The following is an 8,361-nucleotide window of genomic DNA, read 5'->3' on the forward strand; positions in this document are numbered from 1 at the left end:
AGGAGGTCAGATGAGCAGGAGCCAGCTGCAGGATTGAGAGTAAGTAAAAGCTCATGAGTCTTTCCAGAGTGTCCACTTACATCTGTTGCAGGCCACACACCCAAGGAAACTCCCTTTCAACTGATTGGCTACTCACAGCAGACCCCATCATGGAGGCGATCACATTATATCAGATCTCATCATGGAAGTGATCACAACATCATATAACTGCCAACACACTGAGAATCATTGCCCAGCCAAGTTGACACACAACCATAACCATCACAGGCCCCAATTACTTAAGTGCGCTGTTGGGAAGAATAGGATAAAGAATATTCATGTATATGGTCATGTTTTTGCAGCAGAAGTGCGCAGCACCAACAGCTTTTGTAAGCCACTGTTATGTACAAGTAGCCCCAAGGGCACACAGGTGCCAACGTGATTTCCCACTTCACTACACCTTAGGGATGACTCAGGTTAAGTGCCTAATACATAGACAAAGTAATAAACAAAAGAAATGGCACTGTAATTGTGTAAAAGCTACATTAAGATTTTGGTTTTTTTTTTTTTTTTTGCTACTGCAAAGATAGGTTTTATTATAGACCCAAAGTTAAGGTATTTATTTGGACAGCTATCAAGTTAATGATTTTTTCTAGTTTCCCAAATTACTATAATTTCAGGGATGAAGCATCTTCATCTGCAATTAAACTCTTCTAATTTAAAAGTATATACAGCTTTTCATAGTCAGGAATAGATACTGGTTATAAGAACAAAACTACCCTTCGTCATTATAGCCTTAATTTCAAGAACTTTTTTTATTCTAGTAGTTTACAAAAGGCAATGTTCATTAGAATTACTTGAGGAGGTTTTTCAATATACAAATTGGCAGAATCCACAGTAGGCCTATTAAGTTAGACTGTGTTGGCCCAGGATCTAGAAAACTATGTATTTTAGACATCTTCAAATAATTTCAATTGCAGGAAATCCATGCACTTGCCTTTGGCAAACACTGTTGTATTTCATGAAAATTAATTTCAAGTAATTGGTCTTTCACTCAGCAGAAAAAAATTCTACGTAAGTGAATTGGTCTTTCATTCACCAGACAATAATTTGACATTAGTCTGTTGGAAAGGGATGGTAGATAACTAATCATTGGAAACACACAGAAAATTCATTTGTTTCCAAAAGATGTTTCCCCCAATACTCCTCAACAATAGATAGCATTTATCCTAGATCAGGATACAAGAAGTGGGCTAAATGAGTGAGAATGTTCTAAGTTTCTCACTAAAAATTGCCTATACAGTAGAGGCATGGTTTTTCCTCATGGCTGCTTGTCTGCTCTTCCATTGGGATGGCCCCATCACACATTTGCTATAGCACAGTGTACTGGAAAAAGCATAGGTCCTGAAGTCAGACACCTGTGAACTTGAACATGTAATTAACTTTAGTTATTTCTACTTTAAAATCTGGGTAATAAATATTTCACCCACAGATTTGCAGTTAGGTGTATCTTACATAATGTTGTAAGATTTAAAGGAGATAATGCTTTCCATCATAACACCTAACACATGGTATTGGGGAAATAGTCATTCCTTTTAGGATTCCCAAGTGAATTTCCTTGAGTTCTGTCTTCTAGAATTTTAATTTCTCTCTAACCTCTGCTGTTTGTAAAATGTGATATTCCAAAAACAGTCATCCCGAGGTCACAAAACTCAGTAGCATAAAGTTTTAAAATTCATTGAATCAGCTTTCTGATAAAGACTGTGCAAGATCCATTACATAGAACCCCTACCCCTGTCCAAAGAAAACAACTATAAAATCTGGATATAATGAAAAAGTAACTAAAGAGTGAACAAAAACAGGTAGGTACTGATGTGCAGTTTACATGCACAGAAGAGGACATTCGGAAAGGAATAAAGGATATAGGAATTTTAAAATATCTGGGCTAAAGCAAAGCAATCATTTTACCATTTTCCTCTTAATATCTATATAATGAATAAATTTGTTTAAAACTAAGTTTATAACATTGTTTTGAAGGCTCATTATATATAAATGTAATATATATGCAAGCTATAGCATAAAGGACAGAGTGGGGATTATGGACTTCTGGTTACAAGGTTTCTATAGTTTGCTTTTACCACCATAATATTAAGAGTAAATTGACTATGAAAAGTTAGGAATTTATATTTAATTCCCACAGCAATACAAAAAAGCAATAGGAACATTAAAATAGAATTATAAAAATAGTCAAATAATCAAAAAAGGAAGGAAACATGAAGAGAAAACATCAGATGCAACAAATAGATAACAAATGACATGGTAGACTCAAACTCAACTGTATTAATAATTACACTAAATGTGCAATTAATGTGGAGGGTTTTTCAGAAAAATGAATAGGAAAAAAAAAGTTCTATCTGTTGCCTGCAAGACATCCACCTAAGCCTAAAGAAAAGGGAAGGTAGAGAGGAAATATTTGGAAGATATACCACACAAACAATAAGCAGAAGGATAAAAAAAAAAAGAAGGATAGAGAGGCTAAATTAATATTATACAAAATAATTTTAAGAAAAAAGTGTTATTAAAGATACTTATTTAATAACGATAAAAGTGCCAATTAATCAGAGAGGAAAAATAATCATAAAAGTGTTTTTGCCTAACATAAATCTTCTTAATACATTTAAATTATGGATAGAATTGAAAAGAAAAGAAATAGACAATTCCATAAACATACTCAGAGATTTTAATACCTGTTTCTTACCAATTGATAAAACAGTTGGACAAAAAATTATCAAAGTTACAGGAGATCTGAACAAAACTATGAACTACCTTGACCTAATTGTCATTTGTAGAGCACTTTCTTTTCAAGTATCCATAATACAGTCACCACATTAGACCATCTGCTAGGCCAAAAAAAGAGAAGCCTCAATACATTTTAAAATTGCAATAATACAGGGTATGTTTCTCTAAAAAGTTGAATTAAATTGGAAATTAATAACTATGAAATAACTAGGAAAACAAATATTTAAACACAAAGCAAAAATATGGGAGAAAGTAATAACTGTAAGAGAGGAAATCAATAATACAGCACATAGATAGAAAGCAAATCAATAAAACCAAAAGCTGATTTATTGAAAAAATTGACAACATTACACAAAATGGCAAAGAAACACTCAAATCACAAATGAGCAATATTAAGATGGAAAGAGAAGACAGCACCAGAAACTCTAGAGTCTTTAGAAGGGACTATCATTAACAACTTTATGCAATAAATTTAGAAATTTAAACAAATTTCTTTAAAGACACAAAATGCTAAAACTCTCTGAAAAAAGAAATGAAATATTGAATGGACCCCGTATTAATTAAAGAAATTTAATTTGTAATTAAAAGCCTTCTCCTGGATTAAAAAAAAAAAAAAAAAAGGCCTCAAATCCAGACGGCTTCTTTGGTAAATTCTTTCAAATATTTCAGAAAAGCATTATGACAATTCCATTCAGTTCTGTCAGAGAGAAAAGAGAGAGGAGTGTCTTAGGCCAGTTTTGCTAGAGAAGGAAAACCAGAAAACCAAAACCAAAAAAGGGTCTGTGTGTGTGTGTGTGTATATATGTGTGTATGTATATATAGAGAGAGATTTACATCAAGGAAATGGCTCACAGGATTGTGGAAGCTGAAAAGTCCCAAGTCTGTGGGTCAAGCGTCAGGCTTGAGGCTTCTCCTAAATCATGTAGCTGCAGGGGCCAACCAGCCCAACATCAGCAGGTAAGATGACAGGCTGCTGGCTCAAGTCCCAAGAACTGGAGGTCAGGTAATAATGAGCCAAATCCAGGATCCAGAGTATAGCAAAAGCCAGTGAGCCTTGCCAGAAAGTCCATATATATATATTGGATGCAGGCCAAACCCCCAACGATACCCTCTTTCAACTGATTGGTTGCTAAAAGCAGATCTCATCATGGAGGTGATTAAATCATGATATAACTGCAAACCTATGTAATAACTGCCAAACTGCAGAGAATCATGGCCCAGCAAAGTTAACACCTAACCTTAACCATCACAAGAAGGGATTATATCTCAACTTATTTTAGGAGGCCAATATTATCCGAACATCAAAACTAGGCAAAGAAAACTACAAGGCACATTTCTGTATGAAAATAAATGCAAAGATCTTTAGCAAAATTTTAATAAATTGAATTCAATAGCACACCAAGAGAATACAGCATGAATAAGTGTGATTTAAGAATATAATGTAGTTTTAATATTTGAAAAACCGTTAATATAATTCTATCATAGTGATATCAAAAGGGAGAAAAAACACATTATCAGTTCAATAGATGTCAAAAAAGATTTTAACAAAATTCAGTGTTAATTTATGTTAAAAATTCTTAGAAAACTAGTTATAGTAGGGAACTTCCTCAACACGATAGCCCTAGTCTAACCCGCTAACTTAAAGCTAAGAAGAAAATCCCTGATAAAGATTTGGAACTTTCTATTGAAGACAGAGAATCAGGGAGCATATCTTCTCTCACCACATCTATTCAACATTATACTGGAAGGCCTAGCAAGCGCAATAAGGCCTGAAAAAGATTTAGTAGTAAAACAGATTGGAAAAGCAGATGCGAAATTGTGTTTATTTGCATGCAACATGATGATATACAAAGAAAATTCTACATTCAATGCAAACCCAATCAAAATTCTAGGATACGTTTTTTTAAAAAAAGATAAATCTAAATGTTATTTGGAAGTGCAAAGAACCTAGAATAGCAAATATAATTTTGAAAATGAAAAAATATATAACGCTGACTTATTGCAATACTTACTCTACAGCTGCAATAATTAAGACAGTGAAAAACTGGCATAAGGATAGGCGTTTGATCAATGGAACACAATATAGAGGCCAGACACTTAACTAGTGAATTGATATTTGACAAAAGTGCCAAGGTGCTTCAATGGGGAATAATATGTTCAACAGTCTGATTCTATCTTTGTCATCTGAGTCTGTTTTAAACGAGAATGCCTGTAAAACAATGAGCTTTTTGCTGTATAATAAAAGAAAAATATCTCTTGTGTAATGAAATTTTATATGTACCATTTTTTTAAGTTTTCAAAACATTTCCAAATTGAAGTAGGTTTTCACATTCAGTCAATATGAGGGCAGGAGTTGGTACACTGCTCCTGAAAGAGCCTGGACATTGATATCAAGACAATGATGTGATGATAGCAAAAACACTACATATGACACTTATCTCAGAATTCAAATACTGGAGAGCCTTCCACCCATTTTCCCTAAATACTTCAACACTTAAACTGTGTTGTACCACGATTATGATTCGTCACTCAGGTCATTGTTAGTCTTATACTAGCAGAGAAATGTGGAGGTACCTCAGGAGAAATTTCTAAATGTGGACCAAAAAATTCTTTTACAGCCTGAAAGTCAATTTGAACTCACCATGTATTAATATAACCACCCTTGTGCATATATGAGCTAGTCGTATAAAATACTATTTTTTATTGACTGCTGCAATCTATTATTTATTTGTGTAACTCTTAATAATCTTTTGATGCCTTTCTATTTGGGGATTTGTTTGTTTTTAATGTAAAAATGCCCCCTAGGTAGCCTTGAAATTGGAAACAAATTATGAAAGCCAGAAGTTTATTGTGGCATAAAATGAATTTCATTTTTTCAAATATGTGAAATGATTTAGTCATACCTTAATATTGAAATTGACGATAATTGTAGTGTCTAGTGTCTGATGAGCAAACTTTAATAAATATTTGGAGAGTTTTGTTTACAGCCTTTCTGAGATTGGACTCAGTTAACCAGGTACTTTTGATTTACCTTAGAAACCCAGAGACAATTTTCAAAAATAACATGCTGCAATGTAGAATCTGATTGAAGTGCTTCCTGTTATTATTAACACTTGTTTCTGAGCAAAAACTTTTTTTTTTCTCTTGGGTTTGATAATATTTTAAATCAAAAAAGCCAAGTACTATTTTAAAACTCCCTGAATCCTTAAGAAATGCAACAGAGTAATATGGAATGCCTTGCAAGTATGCAGTTAATTTATGCATTTGAACTTTGGTGTTAGAGGATAATATTGAATATACCATGGACTGCCAGAAGAATGAATATTATCTGTCTTGGAAGAAGTACAGCCAGAATTCTCCTTAGAAGTAAGGATGACGGGACTTCATATCACGTACTTTGGACATGTTATCAGGAGGGACCAATCTCTGGAGAAGGACGTCATGATTGGTAGAGGGTCAGCAAAAAAGAGAAAGACCCTCAGTGGGATGGATTGACACAGTGGCTGCAACAATGGACTGAAACACAGCAATGATTGTGAAGGGAGCGATGGGCTGGGCAGTGTATCTTTCTGTTGTACATGGGGTCACTATGAGTCAGCACCGACTTGAGGGTATCTAACAACAGTAACATGTATTTAATTGTAAGTTCACACAAACTCAACGTAGATAAGTCTTCAGGAAACCTGAATTATTACTGAATGTTCACCGATGATTATTAAAGAATAGTTACTTATATTTGTTTAACACTTTAAATGGATTACAAAATGATTTCAACATGTTGTTGTTAGGTGATAATTTATGATTTCACTTAAATTATCTAATTTCATCCTTATTGTAATAATAATAGCATTTTACATGAAGAAATAAAGCCAAAAACATTTGAGTAACTCATGCTATAGGCAGAGAGTTGTTACATGTGCAACTGGGATGAAAATCCAGGTCATCTGATTGCTAATAGTATCATTTTTCACTATATTGTACCAATTCTCTCAAATAAAGCAAATAATTTTTCTCTTCACATTTTTAGAGAAGTCAGAAAATTCAGTATCAGAGTATAGTCCATAGACTCTATGCTTCTGCCTACTGTGAGGTGTTTTTTTCTTCCTTCAGCATCATAAGAGCTTAGTTGAAATAGCGGCTCTTATAAAATAAAAAAAAAAGTTCTATTTTGTTCATTTGCTCTTTAATATAGAAGTATGAGAATTTATTCAACTAATTCAAGGCAAAAATAAACAAAATATGAATTATAAAACACTATCTGTACATAAGGGCCCTGATGGAATAGTGGTTAAAAGCTCTGCTGCTAATTAAAAAACAGCAGTTTGAATCCACCAGTGTCTCCTTGGAAACCCTATGGGGCAGTTCTACCCTGTCCTATAGGGTCACTATGAGTTGAAATGAACTTGACGGCAATGGGTTTATTTGTACACATATATGAATTAAAAAAAAAAAATTAAATTTCACCTGAGGGGAGTAGTTTAAATGATTTAAAAGGAAGATGTAATAATATTACACACTACATTGAAAGTTCTGAGTAATAAAAAAAATATAAATACCAAATTCAAAAATTTTGTTCATTTAACATTCTATTTCCAAGGCCTATTTTTAAGACGAGAGGGCCATACCACCCTGAAGGCACCTGATCTCATCTGATTTCAGAAGCTAAGCAGCGTTGGGCCTGGTTAGTATTTGGATGCGAGATCACCTGGGAATACCGGTCCTGTAGGCTTTCGGAGCCCTGGTGGTGCAGTGGTTAAGAGTTATGGCGAGCTATGACGACCTCCAGCTGCTAACCAAAAGGTCAGCAGTTCGAATCTACCAGCTGCTCCTTGGAAACCCTATGGAGCAGTTCTATTCTGTCCTATAGGGTAGCTATAGGATAGCTGTGGGTAAGAATCAACTCCATGGCAGCAGTGTTATAGTTTTCCAAAAAAAACTTAAATGGAAACCTCAGGAAAGAGATGCGCATAAGGAGCTTTGAGAACTGTAGCATATTTCTGAGGGTGTGTCATGGAAGATTACATGCATGTGCAAGGCTATGGGCATCCCTATGAATAATCCGTGAATACCCTAACCTCTTGCCTCTGGCTGTCCTTGAGCAGACCTTGGGCACAAACATAAAATGAAGGCTAAGACAGAGTTGTAAACTGCAGGAGTGTGGAAGGTGTGCTCCGGTACATTCCCAGAGCCTCTCATCAAAAGCTAGGAGAATTATTGATTTAAAGCATTAAATGAAATCTCTGTCCAATCACTAGCTGGCCCCTGAACTAACAGCAGAGACTTCGGTAACCACATGCAACAATGACAACAGCAGAAAAAACAACAATAAGGAGAAACTAACAATAAGCCTGAGAAGAGGAGTCTGATTCCCAGAGTTACCACATTATATTATTTTAAATGTGTGCTTTTCTTTAAAAAATTATGAGCTATGCAAAGAAACAGAACAGTTTAGCCCATACCCCAAGGAGAACAGTAACATTTAAAAGGAACAAGCTTTGAGAAAGCCCAGGTGTTGGGGTAACTAGACAAAGGCTTTAAATCAACTATTATAAACATGTTCAAAAACCTAAAGACAGTATGAGA

General features: G+C 34.5%; 1 pseudogene; it reads left to right on the forward strand.

Annotated features, from left to right (window-relative positions):
- The first annotated feature begins 7,389 nt into the window (after positions 1–7,389).
- LOC126065281 (uncharacterized) lies at positions 7,390–7,505 on the forward strand (annotated as a pseudogene).
- The last annotated feature ends 856 nt before the right edge of the window (positions 7,506–8,361 follow it).

This window comes from Elephas maximus, chromosome 21, assembly GCF_024166365.1.
Source record: "Elephas maximus indicus isolate mEleMax1 chromosome 21, mEleMax1 primary haplotype, whole genome shotgun sequence".
NCBI classification, from domain to species: Eukaryota; Metazoa; Chordata; class Mammalia; order Proboscidea; family Elephantidae; genus Elephas; species Elephas maximus.